Source organism: Ranitomeya imitator, chromosome 1 (genome assembly GCF_032444005.1).
Source record: "Ranitomeya imitator isolate aRanImi1 chromosome 1, aRanImi1.pri, whole genome shotgun sequence".
In the NCBI taxonomy this organism is placed as follows: Eukaryota; Metazoa; Chordata; class Amphibia; order Anura; family Dendrobatidae; genus Ranitomeya; species Ranitomeya imitator.
The window spans coordinates 661,096,485-661,122,457 of record NC_091282.1 but is presented as its reverse complement, the minus strand read 5'-3'; the positions used below and the strand labels follow the sequence as shown (position 1 = coordinate 661,122,457).

Here is a 25,973-nt window from a genome sequence, read left to right as displayed (position 1 = left end):
AGATCAGCAGTGACATCACTGAGAATGCCTCCTATCCATCACTAGAGATCAGCGGTGACATCACTGAGAATGCCTCCTATCCATCACTAGAGATCAGCGGTGACATCACTGAGAATGCCTCCTATCCATCACTAGAGATCAGCGGTGACATCACTGAGAATGCCTCCTATCCATCACTAGAGATCAGGGGTGACATCACTGAGTATGCCTCCTATCCATCACTAGAGATCAGCGGTGACATCACTGAGAATGCCTCCTATCCATCACTAGAGATCAGCGGTGACATCACTGAGAATGCCTCCTATCCATCACTAGAGATCAGAGGTGACATCACTGAGAATGACTCCTATCCATCACTAGAGATCAGTGACATCACTGAGAATGCCACCTATCCATCACTAGAGATCAGGGGTGACATCACTGAGTATGCCTCCTATCCATCACTAGAGATCAGAGGTGACATCACTGAGAATGCCTCCTATCCATCAATAGAGATCAGCGGTGACATCACTGAGAATGCCTCCTATCCATCACTAGAGATCAGAGGTGACATCACTAAGAATGCCTCCTATCCATCACTAGAGATCAGCGGTGATATCACTGAGAATGCCTCCTATCCATCACTAGAGATCAGCAGTGACATCACTGAGAATGCCTCCTATCCATCACTAGAGATCAGAGGTGACATCACTGAGAATGACTCCTATCCATCACTAGAGATCAGCAGTGACATCACTGAGAATGCCTCCTATCCATCACTAGAGATCAGTGGTGACATCACTGAGAATGCCTCCTATCCATCACTAGAGATCAGCGGTGACATCACTGAGAATGCCACCTATCCATCACTAGAGATCAGGGGTGACATCACTGAGTATGCCTCCTATCCATCACTAGAGATCAGCGGTGACATCACTGAGAATGCCTCCTATTCATCACTAGAGATCAGCGGTGACATCACTGAGAATGCCTCCTATCCATCACTAGAGATCAGCGGTGACATCACTGAGAATGCCTCCTATCCATCACTAGAGATCAGGGGTGACATCACTGAGTATGCCTCCTATCCATCACTAGAGATCAGCGGTGACATCACTGAGAATGCCTCCTATTCATCACTAGAGATCAGCGGTGACATCACTGAGAATGCCTCCTATCCATCACTAGAGATCAGCAGTTACATCACTGAGAATGCCTCCTATCCATCACTAGAGATCAGCGGTGACATCACTGAGTATGCCTCCTATCCATCACTAGAGATCAGCGGTGACATCACTGAGAATGCCTCCTATTAATCACTAGAGATCAGCGGTGACATCACTGAGAATGCCTCCTATCCATCACTAGAGATCAGAGGTGACATCACTGAGAATGCCTCCTATCCATCACTAGAGATCAGCAGTGACATCACTGAGAATGCCTCCTATCCATCACTAGAGATCAGAGGTGACATCACTGAGAATGACTCCTATCCATCACTAGAGATCAGCAGTGACATCACTGAGAATGCCTCCTATCCATCACTAGATATCAGCGGTGACATCACTGAGAATGCCTCCTATCCATCACTAGAGATCAGAGGTGACATCACTGAGAATGCCTCCTATCCATCAATAGAGATCAGCGGTGACATCACTGAGAATGCCTCCTATCCATCACTAGAGATCAGAGGTGACATCACTAAGAATGCCTCCTATCCATCATTAGAGATCAGCAGTGACATCACTGAGAATGCCTCCTATCCATCACTAGAGATCAGCGGTGACATCACTGAGAATGCCTCCTATCCATCACTAGAGATCAGAGGTGACATCACTGAGAATGCCTCCTATCCATCAATAGAGATCAGCGGTGACATCACTGAGAATGCCTCCTATCCATCACTAGAGATCAGAGGTGACATCACTAAGAATGCCTCCTATCCATCACTAGAGATCAGCAGTGACATCACTGAGAATGCCGCCTATCCATCACTAGAGATCAGCGGTGACATCACTGAGAATGCCTCCTATCCATCACTAGAGATCAGAGGTGACATCACTGAGAATGACTCCTATCCATCACTAGAGATCAGCAGTGACATCACTGAGAATGCCTCCTATCCATCACTAGAGATCAGTGGTGACATCACTGAGAATGCCTCCTATCCATCACTAGAGATCAGAGGTGACATCACTGAGAATGACTCCTATCCATCACTAGAGATCAGCAGTGACATCACTGAGAATGCCTCCTATCCATCACTAGAGATCAGTGGTGACATCACTGAGAATGCCTCCTATCCATCACTAGAGATCAGCGGTGACATCACTGAGAATGCCACCTATCCATCACTAGAGATCAGGGGTGACATCACTGAGTATGCCTCCTATCCATCACTAGAGATCAGCGGTGACATCACTGAGAATGCTTCCTATTCATCACTAGAGATCAGCGGTGACATCACTGAGAATGCCTCTTATCGATCACTAGAGATCAGCGGTGACATCACTGAGAATGCCTCCTATCCATCACTAGAGATCAGGGGTGACATCACTGAGTATGTCTCCTATCCATCACTAGAGATCAGCGGTGACATCACTGAGAATGCCTCCTATTCATCACTAGAGATCAGCGGTGACATCACTGAGAATGCCTCCTATCCATCACTAGAGATCAGCAGTGACATCACTGAGAATGCCTCCTATCCATCACTAGAGATCAGCAGTGACATCACTGAGAATGCCACCTATCCATCACTAGAGATCAGCAGTGACATCACTGAGAATGCCTCCTATCCATCACTAGAGATCAGCAGTGACATCACTGAGAATGCCTCCTATCCATCACTAGAGATCAGAGGTGACATCACTGAGAATGTCTCCTATCCATCACTAGAGATCAGCAGTGACATCACTGAGAATGCCTCCTATCCATCACTAGAGATCAGCAGTGACATCACTGAGAATGCCTCCTATCCATCACTAGAGATCAGAGGTGACATCACTGAGAATGCCTCCTATCCATCACTAGAGATCAGCGGTGACATCACTGAGAATGCCTCCTATCCATCACTAGAGATCAGAGGTGACATCACTGAGAATGTCTCCTATCCATCACTAGAGATCAGTGACATCACTGAGAATGCCACCTATCCATCACTAGAGATCAGCGGTGACATCACTGAGAATGCCTCCTATTCATCACTAGAGATCAGCGGTGACATCACTGAGAATGCCGCCTATCCATCACTAGAGATCAGCGGTGACATCACTGAGAATGCCTCCTATCCATCACTAGAGATCAGCGGTGACATCACTGAGAATGCCTCCTATCCATCACTAGAGATCAGAGGTGACATCACTGAGAATGCCTCCTATCCATCACTAGAGATCAGCAGTGACATCACTGAGAATGCCTCCTATCCATCACTAGAGATCAGAGGTGACATCACTGAGAATGACTCCTATCCATCACTAGAGATCAGCAGTGACATCACTGAGAATGCCTCCTATCCATCACTAGATATCAGCGGTGACATCACTGAGAATGCCTCCTATCCATCACTAGAGATCAGAGGTGACATCACTGAGAATGCCTCCTATCCATCACTAGAGATCAGAGGTGACATCACTAAGAATGCCTCCTATCCATCACTAGAGATCAGCAGTGACATCACTGAGAATGCCGCCTATCCATCACTAGAGATCAGCGGTGACATCACTGAGAATGCCTCCTATTCATCACTAGAGATCAGAGGTGACATCACTGAGAATGACTCCTATCCATCACTAGAGATCAGCAGTGACATCACTGAGAATGCCACCTATCCATCACTAGAGATCAGAGGTGACATCACTGAGAATGACTCCTATCCATCACTAGAGATCAGCAGTGACATCACTGAGAATGCCTCCTATCCATCACTAGAGATCAGAGGTGACATCACTGAGAATGCCTCCTATCCATCACTAGAGATCAGAGTTGACATCACTAAGAATGCCTCCTATCCATCACTAGAGATCAGCGGTGATATCACTGAGAATGCCTCCTATCCATCACTAGAGATCAGCAGTGACATCACTGAGAATGCCTCCTATCCATCACTAGAGATCAGAGGTGACATCACTGAGAATGACTCCTATCCATCACTAGAGATCAGCAGTGACATCACTGAGAATGCCTCCTATCCATCACCAGAGATCAGTGGTGACATCACTGAGAATGCCTCCTATCCATCAATAGAGATCAGCGGTGACATCACTGAGAATGCCTCCTATCCATCACTAGAGATCAGAGGTGACATCACTAAGAATGCCTCCTATCCATCACTAGAGATCAGCAGTGACATCACTGAGAATGCCGCCTATCCATCACTAGAGATCAGCGGTGACATCACTGAGAATGCCTCCTATCCATCACTAGAGATCAGAGGTGACATCACTGAGAATGACTCCTATCCATCACTAGAGATCAGAGGTGACATCACTGAGAATGACTCCTATCCATCACTAGAGATCAGCAGTGACATCACTGAGAATGCCTCCTATCCATCACTAGATATCAGCGGTGACATCACTGAGAATGCCTCCTATCCATCACTAGAGATCAGCAGTGACATCACTGAGAATGCCTCCTATCCATCACTAAAGATCAGAGGTGACATCACTGAGAATGCCTCCTATCCATCACTAGAGATCAGAGGTGACATCACTGAGAATGCCTCCTATCCATCAATAGAGATCAGCGGTGACATCACTGAGAATGCCGCCTATCCATCACTAGAGATCAGAGGTGACATCACTAAGAATGCCTCCTATCCATCACTAGAGATCAGCGGTGATATCACTGAGAATGCCTCCTATCCATCACTAGAGATCAGCAGTGACATCACTGAGAATGCCTCCTATCCATCACTAGAGATCAGAGGTGACATCACTGAGAATGACTCCTATCCATCACTAGAGATCAGCAGTGACATCACTGAGAATGCCACCTATCCATCACTAGAGATCAGGGGTGACATCACTGAGTATGCCTGCTATCCATCACTAGAGATCAGCGGTGACATCACTGAGAATGCCTCCTATTCATCACTAGAGATCAGCGGTGACATCACTGAGAATGCCTCCTATCCATCACTAGAGATCAGCGGTGACATCACTGAGAATGCCTCCTATTCATCACTAGAGATCAGCGGTGACATCACTGAGAATGCCTCCTATCCATCACTAGAGATCAGCAGTTACATCACTGAGAATGCCTCCTATCCATCACTAGAGATCAGCGGTGACATCACTGAGTATGCCTCCTATCCATCACTAGAGATCAGCGGTGACATCACTGAGAATGCCTCCTATTCATCACAAGAGATCAGTGGTGACATCACTGAGAATGCCTCCTATCCATCACTAGAGATCAGCGGTGACATCACTGAGAATGCCTCCTATCCATCACTAGAGATCAGAGGTGACATCACTGAGAATGCCTCCTATCCATCACTAGAGATCAGCAGTGACATCACTGAGAATGCCTCCTATCCATCACTAGAGATCAGAGGTGACATCACTGAGAATGACTCCTATCCATCACTAGAGATCAGCAGTGACATCACTGAGAATGCCTCCTATCCATCACTAGATATCAGCGGTGACATCACTGAGAATGCCTCCTATCCATCACTAGAGATCAGCGGTGACATCACTGAGAATGCCTCCTATCCATCACTAGAGATCAGGGGTGACATCACTGAGTATGCCTCCTATCCATCACTAGAGATCAGCGGTGACATCACTGAGAATGCCTCCTATTCATCACTAGAGATCAGCGGTGACATCACTGAGAATGCCTCCTATCCATCACTAGAGATCAGCAGTTACATCACTGAGAATGCCTCCTATCCATCACTAGAGATCAGCGGTGACATCACTGAGTATGCCTCCTATCCATCACTAGAGATCAGCGGTGACATCACTGAGAATGCCTCCTATTCATCACTAGAGATCAGCGGTGACATCACTGAGAATGCCTCCTATCCATCACTAGAGATCAGCGGTGACATCACTGAGAATGCCTCCTATCCATCACTAGAGATCAGAGGTGACATCACTGAGAATGCCTCCTATCCATCACTAGAGATCAGCAGTGACATCACTGAGAATGCCTCCTATCCATCACTAGAGATCAGAGGTGACATCACTGAGAATGACTCCTATCCATCACTAGAGATCAGCAGTGACATCACTGAGAATGCCTCCTATCCATCACTAGATATCAGCGGTGACATCACTGAGAATGCCTCCTATCCATCACTAGAGATCAGCGGTGACATCACTGAGAATGCCACCTATCCATCACTAGAGATCAGGGGTGACATCACTGAGTATGCCTCCTATCCATCACTAGAGATCAGCGGTGACATCACTGAGAATGCCTCCTATTCATCACTAGAGATCAGCGGTGACATCACTGAGAATGCCTCCTATCCATCACTAGAGATCAGCGGTGACATCACTGAGAATGCCTCCTATCCATCACTAGAGATCAGAGGTGACATCACTGAGAATGCCTCCTATCCATCACTAGAGATCAGCAGTGACATCACTGAGAATGCCTCCTATCCATCACTAGAGATCAGAGGTGACATCACTGAGAATGACTCCTATCCATCACTAGAGATCAGCAGTGACATCACTGAGAATGCCTCCTATCCATCACTAGATATCAGCGGTGACATCACTGAGAATGCCTCCTATCCATCACTAGAGATCAGAGGTGACATCACTGAGAATGCCTCCTATCCATCAATAGAGATCAGCGGTGACATCACTGAGAATGCCTCCTATCCATCACTAGAGATCAGAGGTGACATCACTAAGAATGCCTCCTATCCATCATTAGAGATCAGCAGTGACATCACTGAGAATGCCTCCTATCCATCACTAGAGATCAGCGGTGACATCACTGAGAATGCCTCCTATCCATCACTAGAGATCAGAGGTGACATCACTGAGAATGCCTCCTATCCATCAATAGAGATCAGCGGTGACATCACTGAGAATGCCTCCTATCCATCACTAGAGATCAGAGGTGACATCACTAAGAATGCCTCCTATCCATCACTAGAGATCAGCAGTGACATCACTGAGAATGCCGCCTATCCATCACTAGAGATCAGCGGTGACATCACTGAGAATGCCTCCTATCCATCACTAGAGATCAGAGGTGGCATCACTGAGAATGACTCCTATCCATCACTAGAGATCAGCAGTGACATCACTGAGAATGCCTCCTATCCATCACTAGAGATCAGTGGTGACATCACTGAGAATGCCTCCTATCCATCACTAGAGATCAGAGGTGACATCACTGAGAATGACTCCTATCCATCACTAGAGATCAGCAGTGACATCACTGAGAATGCCTCCTATCCATCACTAGAGATCAGTGGTGACATCACTGAGAATGCCTCCTATCCATCACTAGAGATCAGCGGTGACATCACTGAGAATGCCACCTATCCATCACTAGAGATCAGGGGTGACATCACTGAGTATGCCTCCTATCCATCACTAGAGATCAGCGGTGACATCACTGAGAATGCTTCCTATTCATCACTAGAGATCAGCGGTGACATCACTGAGAATGCCTCCTATCGATCACTAGAGATCAGCGGTGACATCACTGAGAATGCCTCCTATCCATCACTAGAGATCAGGGGTGACATCACTGAGTATGTCTCCTATCCATCACTAGAGATCAGCGGTGACATCACTGAGAATGCCTCCTATTCATCACTAGAGATCAGCGGTGACATCACTGAGAATGCCTCCTATCCATCACTAGAGATCAGCGGTGACATCACTGAGAATGCCTCCTATCCATCACTAGAGATCAGGGGTGACATCACTGAGTATGCCTCCTATCCATCACTAGAGATCAGCGGTGACATCACTGAGAATGCCTCCTATTCATCACTAGAGATCAGCGGTGACATCACTGAGAATGCCTCCTATCCATCACTAGAGATCAGCAGTTACATCACTGAGAATGCCTCCTATCTATCACTAGAGATCAGCAGTGACATCACTGAGAATGCCTTCTATTCATCACTAGAGATCAGCAGTGACATCACTGAGAATGCCTCCTATCCATCACTAGAGATCAGCGGTGACATCACTGAGAATGCCTCCTATCCATCACTAGAGGTAAGCGGTGACATCACTGAGAATGCCTCCTATCCATCACTAGAGATCAGCAGTGACATCACTGAGAATGCCTCCTATCCATCACTAGAGATCAGTAGTGACATCACTGAGAATGCCACCTATCCATCACTAGAGATCAGCAGTGACATCACTGAGAATGCCTCCTATCAATCACTAGAGATCAGCAGTGACATCACTGAGAATGCCTCCTATCCATCACTAGAGATCAGAGGTGACATCACTGAGAAGGTCTCCTATCCATCACTAGAGATCAGCAGTGACATCACTGAGAATGCCTCCTATCCATCACTAGAGATCAGCAGTGACATCACTGAGAATGCCTCCTATCCATCACTAGAGATCAGAGGTGACATCACTGAGAATGCCTCCTATTCATCACTAGAGATCAGCGGTGACATCACTGAGAATGCCTCCTATCCATCACTAGAGATCAGAGGTGACATCACTGAGAATGTCTCCTATCCATCACTAGAGATCAGTGACATCACTGAGAATGCCACCTATCCATCACTAGAGATCAGCGGTGACATCACTGAGAATGCCTCCTATTCATCACTAGAGATCAGCGGTGACATCACTGAGAATGCCGCCTATCCATCACTAGAGATCAGCGGTGACATCACTGAGAATGCCTCCTATCCATCACTAGAGATCAGCGGTGACATCACTGAGAATGCCTCCTATCCATCACTAGAGATCAGAGGTGACATCACTGAGAATGCCTCCTATCCATCACTAGAGATCAGCAGTGACATCACTGAGAATGCCTCCTATCCATCACTAGAGATCAGAGGTGACATCACTGAGAATGACTCCTATCCATCACTAGAGATCAGCAGTGACATCACTGAGAATGCCTCCTATCCATCACTAGATATCAGCGGTGACATCACTGAGAATGCCTCCTATCCATCACTAGAGATCAGAGGTGACATCACTGAGAATGCCTCATATCCATCAATAGAGATCAGCGGTGACATCACTGAGAATGCCTCCTATCCATCACTGGAGATCAGAGGTGACATCACTAAGAATGCCTCCTATCCATTACAAGAGATCAGCAGTGACATCACTGAGAATGCCTCCTATCCATCACTAGAGATCAGCGGTGACATCACTGAGAATGCCTCCTATCCATCACTAGAGATCAGAGGTGACATCACTGAGAATGCCTCCTATCCATCAATAGAGATCAGCGGTGACATCACTGAGAATGCCTCCTATCCATCACTAGAGATCAGAGGTGACATCACTAAGAATGCCTCCTATCCATCACTAGAGATCAGCAGTGACATCACTGAGAATGCCGCCTATCCATCACTAGAGATCAGCGGTGACATCACTGAGAATGCCTCCTATTCATCACTAGAGATCAGAGGTGACATCACTGAGAATGACTCCTATCCATCACTAGAGATCAGCAGTGACATCACTGAGAATGCCTCCTATCCATCACTAGAGATCAGAGGTGACATCACTGAGAATGACTCCTATCCATCACTAGAGATCAGCAGTGACATCACTGAGAATGCCACCTATCCATCACTAGAGATCAGAGGTGACATCACTGAGAATGACTCCTATCCATCACTAGAGATCAGCAGTGACATCACTGAGAATGCCTCCTATCCATCACTAGAGATCAGAGGTGACATCACTGAGAATGCCTCATATCCATCAATAGAGATCAGCGGTGACATCACTGAGAATGCCTCCTATCCATCACTGGAGATCAGAGGTGACATCACTAAGAATGCCTCCTATCCATTACAAGAGATCAGCAGTGACATCACTGAGAATGCCTCCTATCCATCACTAGAGATCAGCGGTGACATCACTGAGAATGCCTCCTATCCATCACTAGAGATCAGAGGTGACATCACTGAGAATGCCTCCTATCCATCAATAGAGATCAGCGGTGACATCACTGAGAATGCCTCCTATCCATCACTAGAGATCAGAGGTGACATCACTAAGAATGCCTCCTATCCATCACTAGAGATCAGCAGTGACATCACTGAGAATGCCGCCTATCCATCACTAGAGATCAGCGGTGACATCACTGAGAATGCCTCCTATCCATCACTAGAGATCAGAGGTGACATCACTGAGAATGACTCCTATCCATCACTAGAGATCAGCAGTGACATCACTGAGAATGCCTCCTATCCATCACTAGAGATCAGTGGTGACATCACTGAGAATGCCTCCTATCCATCACTAGAGATCAGAGGTGACATCACTGAGAATGACTCCTATCCATCACTAGAGATCAGCAGTGACATCACTGAGAATGCCTCCTATCCATCACTAGAGATCAGTGGTGACATCACTGAGAATGCCTCCTATCCATCACTAGAGATCAGCGGTGACATCACTGAGAATGCCACCTATCCATCACTAGAGATCAGGGGTGACATCACTGAGTATGCCTCCTATCCATCACTAGAGATCAGCGGTGACATCACTGAGAATGCTTCCTATTCATCACTAGAGATCAGCGGTGACATCACTGAGAATGCCTCCTATCGATCACTAGAGATCAGCGGTGACATCACTGAGAATGCCTCCTATCCATCACTAGAGATCAGGGGTGACATCACTGAGTATGTCTCCTATCCATCACTAGAGATCAGCGGTGACATCACTGAGAATGCCTCCTATTCATCACTAGAGATCAGCGGTGACATCACTGAGAATGCCTCCTATCCATCACTAGAGATCAGCGGTGACATCACTGAGAATGCCTCCTATCCATCACTAGAGATCAGGGGTGACATCACTGAGTATGCCTCCTATCCATCACTAGAGATCAGCGGTGACATCACTGAGAATGCCTCCTATTCATCACTAGAGATCAGCGGTGACATCACTGAGAATGCCTCCTATCCATCACTAGAGATCAGCAGTTACATCACTGAGAATGCCTCCTATCTATCACTAGAGATCAGCAGTGACATCACTGAGAATGCCTTCTATTCATCACTAGAGATCAGCAGTGACATCACTGAGAATGCCTCCTATCCATCACTAGAGATCAGCGGTGACATCACTGAGAATGCCTCCTATCCATCACTAGAGGTAAGCGGTGACATCACTGAGAATGCCTCCTATCCATCACTAGAGATCAGCAGTGACATCACTGAGAATGCCTCCTATCCATCACTAGAGATCAGTAGTGACATCACTGAGAATGCCACCTATCCATCACTAGAGATCAGCAGTGACATCACTGAGAATGCCTCCTATCAATCACTAGAGATCAGCAGTGACATCACTGAGAATGCCTCCTATCCATCACTAGAGATCAGAGGTGACATCACTGAGAAGGTCTCCTATCCATCACTAGAGATCAGCAGTGACATCACTGAGAATGCCTCCTATCCATCACTAGAGATCAGCAGTGACATCACTGAGAATGCCTCCTATCCATCACTAGAGATCAGAGGTGACATCACTGAGAATGCCTCCTATTCATCACTAGAGATCAGCGGTGACATCACTGAGAATGCCTCCTATCCATCACTAGAGATCAGAGGTGACATCACTGAGAATGTCTCCTATCCATCACTAGAGATCAGTGACATCACTGAGAATGCCACCTATCCATCACTAGAGATCAGCGGTGACATCACTGAGAATGCCTCCTATTCATCACTAGAGATCAGCGGTGACATCACTGAGAATGCCTCCTATCCATCACTAGAGATCAGCGGTGACATCACTGAGAATGCCTCCTATCCATCACTAGAGATCAGAGGTGACATCACTGAGAATGCCTCCTATCCATCACTAGAGATCAGCAGTGACATCACTGAGAATGCCTCCTATCCATCACTAGAGATCAGAGGTGACATCACTGAGAATGACTCCTATCCATCACTAGAGATCAGCAGTGACATCACTGAGAATGCCTCCTATCCATCACTAGATATCAGCGGTGACATCACTGAGAATGCCTCCTATCCATCACTAGAGATCAGAGGTGACATCACTGAGAATGCCTCATATCCATCAATAGAGATCAGCGGTGACATCACTGAGAATGCCTCCTATCCATCACTGGAGATCAGAGGTGACATCACTAAGAATGCCTCCTATCCATTACAAGAGATCAGCAGTGACATCACTGAGAATGCCTCCTATCCATCACTAGAGATCAGCGGTGACATCACTGAGAATGCCTCCTATCCATCACTAGAGATCAGAGGTGACATCACTGAGAATGCCTCCTATCCATCAATAGAGATCAGCGGTGACATCACTGAGAATGCCTCCTATCCATCACTAGAGATCAGAGGTGACATCACTAAGAATGCCTCCTATCCATCACTAGAGATCAGCAGTGACATCACTGAGAATGCCGCCTATCCATCACTAGAGATCAGCGGTGACATCACTGAGAATGCCTCCTATTCATCACTAGAGATCAGAGGTGACATCACTGAGAATGACTCCTATCCATCACTAGAGATCAGCAGTGACATCACTGAGAATGCCTCCTATCCATCACTAGAGATCAGAGGTGACATCACTGAGAATGACTCCTATCCATCACTAGAGATCAGCAGTGACATCACTGAGAATGCCACCTATCCATCACTAGAGATCAGAGGTGACATCACTGAGAATGACTCCTATCCATCACTAGAGATCAGCAGTGACATCACTGAGAATGCCTCCTATCCATCACTAGAGATCAGAGGTGACATCACTGAGAATGCCTCATATCCATCAATAGAGATCAGCGGTGACATCACTGAGAATGCCTCCTATCCATCACTGGAGATCAGAGGTGACATCACTAAGAATGCCTCCTATCCATTACAAGAGATCAGCAGTGACATCACTGAGAATGCCTCCTATCCATCACTAGAGATCAGCGGTGACATCACTGAGAATGCCTCCTATCCATCACTAGAGATCAGAGGTGACATCACTGAGAATGCCTCCTATCCATCAATAGAGATCAGCGGTGACATCACTGAGAATGCCTCCTATCCATCACTAGAGATCAGAGGTGACATCACTAAGAATGCCTCCTATCCATCACTAGAGATCAGCAGTGACATCACTGAGAATGCCGCCTATCCATCACTAGAGATCAGCGGTGACATCACTGAGAATGCCTCCTATTCATCACTAGAGATCAGAGGTGACATCACTGAGAATGACTCCTATCCATCACTAGAGATCAGCAGTGACATCACTGAGAATGCCTCCTATCCATCACTAGAGATCAGAGGTGACATCACTGAGAATGACTCCTATCCATCACTAGAGATCAGCAGTGACATCACTGAGAATGCCACCTATCCATCACTAGAGATCAGAGGTGACATCACTGAGAATGACTCCTATCCATCACTAGAGATCAGCAGTGACATCACTGAGAATGCCTACTATCCATCACTAGAGATCAGAGGTGACATCACTGAGAATGACTCCTATCCATCACTAGAGATCAGCAGTGACATCACTGAGAATGCCTCCTATCCATCACTAGATATCAGCGGTGACATCACTGAGAATGCCTCCTATCCATCACTAGAGATCAGCAGTGACATCACTGAGAATGCCTCCTATCCATCACTAGAGATCAGAGGTGACATCACTGAGAATGCCTCCTATCCATCACTAGAGATCAGAGGTGACATCACTGAGAATGCCTCCTATCCATCAATAGAGATCAGCGGTGACATCACTGAGAATGCCTCCTATCCATCACTAGAGATCAGAGGTGACATCACTAAGAATGCCTCCTATCCATCACTAGAGATCAGCAGTGACATCACTGAGAATGCCTCCTATCCATCACTAGAGATCAGTAGTGACATCACTGAGAATGCCTCCTATCCATCACTAGAGATCAGCGGTGACATCACTGAGAATGCCTCCTATCCATCACTAGAGATCAGCGGTGACATCACTGAGAATGCCACCTATCCATCACTAGAGATCAGGGGTGACATCACTGAGTATGCCTCCTATCCATCACTAGAGATCAGCGGTGACATCACTGAGAATGCCTCCTATTCATCACTAGAGATCAGCGATGACATCACTGAGAATGCCTCCTATCCATCACTAGAGATCAGCGGTGACATCACTGAGAATGCCTCCTATCCATCACTAGAGATCAGGGGTGACATCACTGAGTATGCCTCCTATCCATCACTAGAGATCAGCGGTGACATCACTGAGAATGCCTCCTATTCATCACTAGAGATCAGCGGTGACATCACTGAGAATGCCTCCTATCCATCACTAGAGATCAGCAGTTACATCACTGAGAATGCCTCCTATCCATCACTAGAGATCAGAGGTGACATCACTGAGAATGACTCCTATCCATCAATAGAGATCAGCGGTGACATCACTGAGAATGCCTCCTATCCATCACTAGAGATCAGCAGTTACATCACTGAGAATGCCTCCTATCCATCACTAGAGATCAGAGGTGACATCACTGAGAATGACTCCTATCCATCAATAGAGATCAGCGGTGACATCACTGAGAATGCCTCCTATCCATCACTAGAGATCAGAGGTGACATCACTAAGAATGCCTCCTATCCATCACTAGAGATCAGCGGTGATATCACTGAGAATGCCTCCTATCCATCACTAGAGATCAGCAGTGACATCACTGAGAATGCCTCCTATCCATCACTAGAGATCAGAGGTGACATCACTGAGAATGACTCCTATCCATCACTAGAGATCAGCAGTGACATCACTGAGAATGCCTCCTATCCATCACTAGAGATCAGAGGTGACATCACTAAGAATGCCTCCTATCCATCACTAGAGATCAGCAGTGACATCACTGAGAATGCCGCCTATCCATCACTAGAGATCAGCGGTGACATCACTGAGAATGCCTCCTATCCATCACTAGAGATCAGCAGTGACATCACTGAGAATGCCTCCTATCCATCACTAGAGATCAGAGGTGACATCACTGAGAATGACTCCTATCCATCACTAGAGATCAGCAGTGACATCACTGAGAATGCCTCCTATCCATCACTAGAGATCAGAGGTGACATCACTGAGAATGACTCCTATCCATCACTAGAGATCAGCAGTGACATCACTGAGAATGCCTCCTATCCATCACTAGATATCAGCGGTGACATCACTGAGAATGCCTCCTATCCATCACTAGAGATCAGCAGTGACATCACTGAGAATGCCTCCTATCCATCACTAGAGATCAGAGGTGACATCACTGAGAATGCCTCCTATCCATCACTAGAGATCAGAGGTAACATCACTGAGAATGCCTCCTATCCATCAATAGAGATCAGCGGTGACATCACTGAGAATGCCTCCTATCCATCACTAGAGATCAGAGGTGACATCACTAAGAATGCCTCCTATCCATCACTAGAGATCAGCGGTGATATCACTGAGAATGCCTCCTATCCATCACTAGAGATCAGCAGTGACATCACTGAGAATGCCTCCTATCCATCACTAGAGATCAGAGGTGACATCACTGAGAATGACTCCTATCCATCACTAGAGATCAGCAGTGACATCACTGAGAATGCCTCCTATCCATCACTAGAGATCAGTGGTGACATCACTGAGAATGCCTCCTATCCATCACTAGAGATCAGCGGTGACATCACTGAGAATGCCTCCTATCCATCACTAGAGATCAGAGGTGACATCACTGAGAATGCCTCCTATCCATCACTAGAGATCAGCGGTGACATCACTGAGAATGCCGCCTATCCATCACTAGATTTCAGCGGTGACATCACTGAGAATGCCTCCTATCCATCACTAGAGATCAGCAGTGACATCACTGAGAATGCCTCCTATCCATCACTAGAGATCAGAGGTGACATCACTGAGAATGACTCCTATCCATCACTAGAGATCAGCAGTGACATCACTGAGAATGCCTCCTATCCATCACTAGATATCAGCGGTGACATCACTGAGAATGCCTCCTATCCATCACTAGAGATCAGCAGTGACATCACTGAGAATGCCTCCTATCCATCACTAGAGATCAGAGGTGACATCACTGAGAATGCCTCCTATCCATCACTAGAGATCAGAGGTGACATCACTGAGAATGCCTCCTATCCATCAATAGAGATCAGCGGTGACATCACTGAGAATGCCTCCTATCCATCACTAGAGATCAGAGGTGACATCACTAAGAATGCTTCCTATCCATCACTAGAGATCAGCGGTGATATCACTGAGAATGCCTCCTATCCATCACTAGAGATCAGCAGTGACATCACTGAGAATGCCTCCTATCCATCACTAGAGATCAGAGGTGACATCACTGAGAATGACTCCTATCCATCACTAGAGATCAGCAGTGACATCACTGAGAATGCCTCCTATCCATCACCAGAGATCAGTGGTGACATCACTGAGAATGCCTCCTATCCATCAATAGAGATCAGCGGTGACATCACTGAGAATGCCTCCTATCCATCACTAGAGATCAGAGGTGACATCACTAAGAATGCCTCCTATCCATCACTAGAGATCAGCAGTGACATCACTAAGAATGCCGCCTATCCATCACTAGAGATCAGCGGTGACATCACTGAGAATGCCTCCTATCCATCACTAGAGATCAGAGGTGACATCACTGAGAATGCCTCCTATCCATCACTAGAGATCAGCAGTGACATCACTGAGAATGCCTCCTATCCATCACTAGAGATCAGAGGTGACATCACTGAGAATGACTCCTATCCATCACTAGAGATCAGCAGTGACATCACTGAGAATGCCTCCTATCCATCACTAGATATCAGCGGTGATATCACTGAGAATGCCTCCTATCCATCACTAGAGATCAGCAGTGACATCACTGAGAATGCCTCCTATCCATCACTAGAGATCAGAGGTGACATCACTGAGAATGACTCCTATCCATCACTAGAGATCAGCAGTGACATCACTGAGAATGCCTCCTATCCATCACTAGAGATCAGAGGTGACATCACTGAGAATGACTCCTATCCATCACTAGAGATCAGCAGTGACATCACTGAGAATGCCTCCTATCCATCACTAGATATCAGCGGTGACATCACTGAGAATGCCTCCTATCCATCACTAGAGATCAGCAGTGACATCACTGAGAATGCCTCCTATCCATCACTAGAGATCAGAGGTGACATCACTGAGAATGACTCCTATCCATCACTAGAGATCAGCAGTGACATCACTGAGAATGCCTCCTATCCATCACTAGAGATCAGTGGTGACATCACTGAGAATGCCTCCTATCCATCAATAGAGATCAGCGGTGACATCACTGACAATGCCTCCTATCCATCACTAGAGATCAGAGGTGACATCACTAAGAATGCCTCCTATCCATCACTAGAGATCAGCAGTGACATCACTGAGAATGCCGCCTATCCATCACTAGAGATCAGCGGTGACATCACTGAGAATGCCTCCTATCCATCACTAGAGATCAGAGGTGACATCACTGAGAATGACTCCTATCCATCACTAGAGATCAGCAGTGACATCACTGAGAATGCCTCCTATCCATCACTAGAGATCAGAGGTGACATCACTGAGAATGACTCCTATCCATCACTAGAGATCAGCAGTGACATCACTGAGAATGCCTCCTATCCATCACTAGATATCAGCGGTGACATCACTGAGAATGCCTCCTATCCATCACTAGAGATCAGCAGTGACATCACTGAGAATGCCTCCTATCCATCACTAGAGATCAGAGGTGACATCACTGAGAATGCCTCCTATCCATCACTAGAGATCAGAGGTAACATCACTGAGAATGCCTCCTATCCATCAATAGAGATCAGCGGTGACATCACTGAGAATGCCTCCTATCCATCACTAGAGATCAGAGGTGACATCACTAAGAATGCCTCCTATCCATCACTAGAGATCAGCGGTGATATCACTGAGAATGCCTCCTATCCATCACTAGAGATCAGCAGTGACATCACTGAGAATGCCTCCTATCCATCACTAGAGATCAGAGGTGACATCACTGAGAATGACTCCTATCCATCACTAGAGATCAGCAGTGACATCACTGAGAATGCCTCCTATCCATCACTAGAGATCAGTGGTGACATCACTGAGAATGCCTCCTATCCATCACTAGAGATCAGCGGTGACATCACTGAGAATGCCTCCTATCCATCACTAGAGATCAGAGGTGACATCACTGAGAATGCCTCCTATCCATCACTAGAGATCAGCGGTGACATCACTGAGAATGCCGCCTATCCATCACTAGAGTTCAGCGGTGACATCACTGAGAATGCCTCCTATCCATCACTAGAGATCAGCGGTGACATCACTGAGAATGCCTCCTATCCATCACTAGAGATCAGAGGTGACATCACTGAGAATGCCTCCTATCCATCACTAGAGATCAGCAGTGACATCACTGAGAATGCCTCCTATCCATCACTAGAGATCAGAGGTGACATCACTGAGAATGACTCCTATCCATCACTAGAGATCAGCAGTGACATCACTGAGAATGCCTCCTATCCATCACTAGAGATCAGCGGTGACATCACTGAGAATGCCTCCTATCCATCACTAGAGATCAGAGGTGACATCACTGAGAATGCATCCTATCCATCAATAGAGATCAGCGGTGACATCACTGAGAATGCCTCCTATCCATCACTAGAGATCAGAGGTGACATCACTAAGAATGCCTCCTATCCATCACTAGAGATCAGCAGTGACATCACTGAGAATGCCTCCTATCCATCACTAGAGATCAGCGGTGACATCACTGAGAATGCCTCCTATCCATCACTAGAGATCAGAGGTGACATCACTGAGAATGCCTCCTATCCATCAATAGAGATCAGCGGTGACATCACTGAGAATGCCTCCTATCCATCACTAGAGATCAGAGGTGACATCACTAAGAATGCCTCCTATCCATCACTAGAGATCAGCAGTGACATCACTGAGAATGCCGCCTATCCATCACTAGAGATTAGCGGTGACATCACTGAGAATGCCTCCTATCCATCACTAGAGATCAGAGGTGACATCACTGAGAATGACTCCTATCCATCACTAGAGATCAGCAGTGACATCACTGAGAATGCCTCCTATCCATCACTAGAGATCAGAGGTGACATCACTGAGAATGACTCCTATCCATCACTAGAGATCAGCAGTGACATCACTGAGAATGCCTCCTATCCATCACTAGATATCAGCGGTGACATCACTGAGAATGCCTCTTATCCATCACTAGAGATCAGCAGTGACATCACTGAGAATGCCTCCTATCCATCACTAGAGATCAGAGGTGACATCACTGAGAATGCCTCCTATCCATCACTAGAGATCAGAGGTGACATCACTGAGAATGCCTCCTATCCATCAATAGAGATCAGCGGTGACATCACTGAGAATGCCTCCTATCCATCACTAGAGATCAGAGGTGACATCACTAAGAATGCCTCCTATCCATCACTAGAGATCAGCGGTGATATCACTGAGAATGCCTCCTATCCATCACTAGAGATCAGCAGTGACATCACTGAGAATGCCTCCTATCCATCACTAGAGATCAGAGGTGACATCACTGAGAATGACTCCTATCCATCACTAGAGATCAGCAGTGACATCACTGAGAATGCCTCCTATCCATCACTAGAGATCAGTGGTGACATCACTGAGAATGCCTCCTATCCATCACTAGAGATCAGAGGTGACATCACTGAGAATGCCTCCTATCCATCAATAGAGATCAGCGGTGACATCACTGAGAATGCCTCCTATCCATCACTAGAGATCAGAGGTGACATCACTAAGAATGCCTCTTATCCATCACTAGAGATCAGCGGTGATATCACTGAGAATGCCTCCTATCCATCACTAGAGATCAGCAGTGACATCACTGAGAATGCCTCCTATCCATCACTAGAGATCAGAGGTGACATCACTGAGAATGACTCCTATCCATCACTAGAGATCAGCAGTGACATCACTGAGAATGCCTCCTATCCATCACTAGAGATCAGCGGTGACATCACTGAGAATGCCTCCTATCCATAACTAGAGATCAGCGGTGACATCACTGAGAATGCCACCTATCCATCACTAGAGATCAGGGGTGACATCACTGAGTATGCCTCCTATCCATCACTAGAGATCAGCGGTGACATCACTGAGAATGCTTCCTATTCATCACTAGAGATCAGCGGTGACATCACTGAGAATGCCTCCTATCCATCACTAGAGATCAGCGGTGACATCACTGAGAATGCCTCCTATCCATCACTAGAGATCAGGGGTGACATCACTGAGTATGTCTCCTATCCATCACTAGAGATCAGCGGTGACATCACTGAGAATGCCTCCTATCCATCACTAGAGATCAGCGGTGACATCACTGAGAATGCCTCCTATCCATCACTAGAGATCAGCGGTGACATCACTGAGAATGCCTCCTATCCATCACTAGAGATCAGGGGTGACATCACTGAGTATGCCTCCTATCCATCACTAGAGATCAGCGGTGACATCACTGAGAATGCCTCCTATTCATCACTAGAGATCAGCGGTGACATCACTGAGAATGCCTCCTATCCATCACTAGAGATCAGCGGTGACATCACTGAGAATGCCTCCTATCCATCACTAGAGATCAGCAGTTACATCACTGAGAATGCCTCCTATCCATCACTAGAGATCAGCAGTGACATCACTGAGAATGCCTTCTATTCATCACTAGAGATCAGCAGTGACATCACTGAGAATGCCTCCTATCCATCACTAGAGATCAGCGGTGACATCACTGAGAATGCCTCCTATCCATCACTAGAGATAAGCGGTGACATCACTGAGAATGCCTCCTATCCATCACTAGAGATCAGCAGTGACATCACTGAGAATGCCTCCTATCCATCACTAGAGATCAACAGTGACATCACTGAGAATGCCACCTATCCATCACTAGAGATCAGCAGTGACATCACTGAGAATGCCTCCTATCCATCACTAGAGATCAGCAGTGACATCACTGAGAATGCCTCCTATCCATCACTAGAGATCAGAGGTGACATCACTGAGAATGTCTCCTATCCATCACTAGAGATCAGCAGTGACATCACTGAGAATGCCTCCTATCCATCACTAGAGATCAGAGGTGACATCACTGAGAATGCCTCCTATCCATCACTAGAGATCAGCGGTGACATCACTGAGAATGCCTCCTATCCATCACTAGAGATCAGAGGTGACATCACTGAGAATGTCTCCTATCCATCACTAGAGATCAGCAGTGACATCACTGAGAATGCCTCCTATCCATCACTAGAGATCAGAGGTGATATCACTGAGAATGCCTCCTATCCATCACTAGAGATCAGCAGTGACATCACTGAGAATGCCTCCTATCCATCACTAGAGATCAGTGGTGACATCACTGAGAATGCCTCCTATCCATCACTAGAGATCAGAGGTGACATCACTGAGAATGCCTCCTATCCATCAATAGAGATCAGCGGTGACATCACTGAGAATGCCTCCTATCCATCACTAGAGATCAGCGGTGATATCACTGAGAATGCCTCCTATCCATCACTAGAGATCAGCAGTGACATCACTGAGAATGCCTCCTATCCATCACTAGAGATCAGAGGTGACATCACTGAGAATGACTCCTATCCATTACTAGAGATCAGCAGTGACATCACTGAGAATGCCTCCTATCCATCACTAGAGATCAGCGGTGACATCACTGAGAATGCCTCCTATCCATAACTAGAGATCAGCGGTGACATCACTGAGAATGCCACCTATCCATCACTAGAGATCAGGGGTGACATCACTGAGTATGCCTCCTATCCATCACTAGAGATCAGCGGTGACATCACTGAGAATGCTTCCTATTCATCACTAGAGATCAGCGGTGACATCACTGAGAATACCTCCTATCCATCACTAGAGATCAGCGGTGACATCACTGAGAATGCCTCCTATCCATCACTAGAGATCAGGGGTGACATCACTGAGTATGTCTCCTATCCATCACTAGAGATCAGCGGTGACATCACTGAGAATGCCTCCTATTCATCACTAGAGATCAGCGGTGACATCACTGAGAATGCCTCCTATCCATCACTAGAGATCAGCGGTGACATCACTGAGAATGCCTCCTATCCATCACTAGAGATCAGGGGTGACATCACTGAGTATGCCTCCTATCCATCACTAGAGATCAGCGGTGACATCACTGAGAATGCCTCCTATTCATCACTAGAGATCAGCGGTGACATCACTGAGAATGCCTCCTATCCATCACTAGAGATCACCGGTGACATCACTGAGAATGCCTCCTATCCATCACTAGAGATCAGCAGTTACATCACTGAGAATGCCTCCTATCCATCACTAGAGATCAGCAGTGACATCACTGAGAATGCCTTCTATTCATCACTAGAGATCAGCAGTGACATCACTGAGAATGCCTCCTATCCATCACTAGAGATCAGCGGTGACATCACTGAGAATGCCTCCTATCCATCACTAGAGATAAGCGGTGACATCACTGAGAATGCTTCCTATCCATCACTAGAGATCAGCAGTGACATCACTGAGAATGCCTCCTATCCATCACTAGAGATCAACAGTGACATCACTGAGAATGCCACCTATCCATCACTAGAGATCAGCAGTGACATCACTGAGAATGCCTCCTATCCATCACTAGAGATCAGCAGTGACATCACTGAGAATGCCTCCTATCCATCACTAGAGATCAGAGGTGACATCACTGAGAATGCCTCCTATCCATCACTAGAGATCAGAGGTGACATCACTGAGAATGCCTCCTATCCATCACTAGAGATCAGCGGTGACATCACTGAGAATGCCTCCTATCCATCACTAGAGATCAGAGGTGACATCACTGAGAATGTCTCCTATCCATCACTAGAGATCAGGGGTGACATCACTGAGAATGCCTCCTATCCATCACTAGAGATCAGCGGTGACATCACTGAGAATGCCTCCTATCCATCACTAGAGATCAGAGGTGACATCACTGAGAATGCCTCCTATCCATCACTAGAGATCAGCGGTGACATCACTGAGAATGTCTCCTATCCATCACTAGAGATCAGAGGTGACATCACTGAGAATGCCACCTATCCATCACTAGAGATCAGGGGTGACATCACTGAGTATCCCTCCTATCCATCACTAGAGATCAGCAGTGACATCACTGAGAATGCCTCCTATCCATCACTAGAGATCAGAGGTGACATCACTGAGAATGCCTCCTATCCATCACTAGAGATCAGCGGTGACATCACTGAGAATGCCGCCTATCCATCACTAGAGATCAGAGGTGACATCACTGAGAATGCCTCCTATCCATCACTAGAGATCAGAGGTGACATCACTGAGAATGCCGCCTATCCATCACTAGAGATCAGAGGTGACATCACTGAGAATGACTCCTATCCATCACTAGAGATCAGCAGTGACATCACTGAGAATGCCTCCTATCCATCACTAGAGATCAGTGGTGACATCACTGAGAATGCCTCCTATCCATCACTAGAGATCAGAGGTGACATCACTGAGAATGCCTCCTATCCATCAATAGAGATCAGCGGTGACATCACTGAGAATGCCTCCTATCCATCACTAGAGATCAGAGGTGACATCACTAAGAATGCCTCCTATCCATCACTAGAGATCAGCAGTGACATCACTGAGAATGCCTCCTATCCATCACTAGAGATCAGCAGTGACATCACTGAGAATGCCTCCTATCCATCAATAGAGATCAGAGGTGACATCACTGAGAATGCCTCCTATCCATCACTAGAGATCAGCGGTGATATCACTGAGAATGCCTCCTATCCATCACTAGAGATCAGCAGTGACATCACTGAGAATGCCTCCTATCCATCACTAGAGATCAGAGGTGACATCACTGAGAATGACTCCTATCCATCACTAGAGATCAGCAGTGACATCACTGAGAATGCCTCCTATCCATCACTAGAGATCAGAGGTGACATCACTGAGAATGTCTCCTATCCATCACTAGAGATCAGTGACATCACTGAGAATGCCACCTATCCATCACTAGAGATCAGGGGTGACATCACTGAGTATCCCTCCTATCCATCACTAGAGATCAGCAGTGACATCACTGAGAATGCCTCCTATCCATCACTAGAGATCAGAGGTGACATCACTGAGAATGCCTCCTATCCATCAGTAGAGATCAGCGGTGACATCACTGAGAATGCCGCCTATCCATCACTAGAGATCAGAGGTGACATCACTGAGAATGCCTCCTATCCATCACTAGAGATCAGAGGTGACATCACTGAGAATGCCGCCTATCCATCACTAGAGATCAGCGGTGACATCACTGAGAATGCCTCCTATCCATCACTAGAGATCAGCGGTGACATCACTGAGAGTGGCTCCTATCCATCACTAGAGATCAGCGGTGATATCACTGAGAATGCCTCCTATCCATCACTAGAGATCAGAGGTGACATCACTGAGAATGTCTCCTATCCATCACTAGAGATCAGTGACATCACTGAGAATGCCACCTATCCATCACTAGAGATCAGCGGTGACATCACTGAGAGTGGCTCCTATCCATCACTAGAGATCAGCGGTGATATCACTGAGAATGCCTCCTATCCATCACTAGAGATCAGCGGTGATATCACTGAGAATGCCTCCTATCCATCACTAGAGATCAGAGGTGACATCACTGAGAATGTCTCCTATCCATCACTAGAGATCAGTGACATTACTGAGAATGCCACCTATCCATCACTAGAGATCAGCGGTGACATCACTGAGTATCCCTCCTATCCATCACTAGAGATCAGCAGTGACATCACTGAGAATGCCTCCTATCCATCACTAGAGATCAGAGGTGACATCACTGAGAATGCCTCCTATCCATCACTAGAGATCAGCGGTGACATCACTGAGAATGCCGCCTATCCATCACTAGAGATCAGAGGTGACATCACTGAGAATGCCTCCTATCCATCACTAGAGATCAGAGGTGACATCACTGAGAATGCCGCCTATCCATCACTAGAGATCAGCGGTGACATCACTGAGAATGCCTCCTATCCATCACTAGAGATCAGCGGTGACATCACTGAGAGTGGCTCCTATCCATCACTAGAGATCAGCGGTGATATCACTGAGAATGCCTCCTATCCATCACTAGAGATCAGCGGTGACATCACTGAGAATGCCTCCTATCCATCACTAGAGATCAGCGGTGACATCACTGAGAATGCCGCCTATCCATCATTAGAGATCAGAGGTGACATCACTGAGAATGCCTCCTATCCATCACTAGAGATCAGAGGTGACATCACTGAGAATGCCTCCTATCCATCACTAGAGATCAGCGGTGACATCACTGAGAATGCCTCCTATCCATCACTAGAGATCAGAGGTGACATCACTGAGAATGACTCCTATCCATCACTAGAGATCTGCGGTGACATCACTGAGAGTGGCTCCTATCCATCACTAGAGATCAGAGGTGACATCACTGAGAATGCCTCCTATCCATCACTAGAGATCAGCGGTGACATCACTGAGAGTGGCTCCTATCCATCACTAGAGATCAGAGGTGACATCACTGAGAATGCCTCCTATCCATCACTAGAGATCAGAGGTGACATCACTGAGAGTGGCTCCTATCCATCACTAGAGATCAGAGGTGACATCACTGAGAATGCC

General features: G+C 46.7%; 1 protein-coding gene across 5 annotated transcripts in view; it reads right to left on the bottom strand.

Annotated features, from left to right (window-relative positions):
* Positions 1 to 25,973, bottom strand: part of SEMA4A (semaphorin 4A) — a 145,842-nt gene that overhangs the window by 43,302 nt on the left and 76,567 nt on the right. The gene's annotated exons all lie outside the window — the stretch shown is intronic.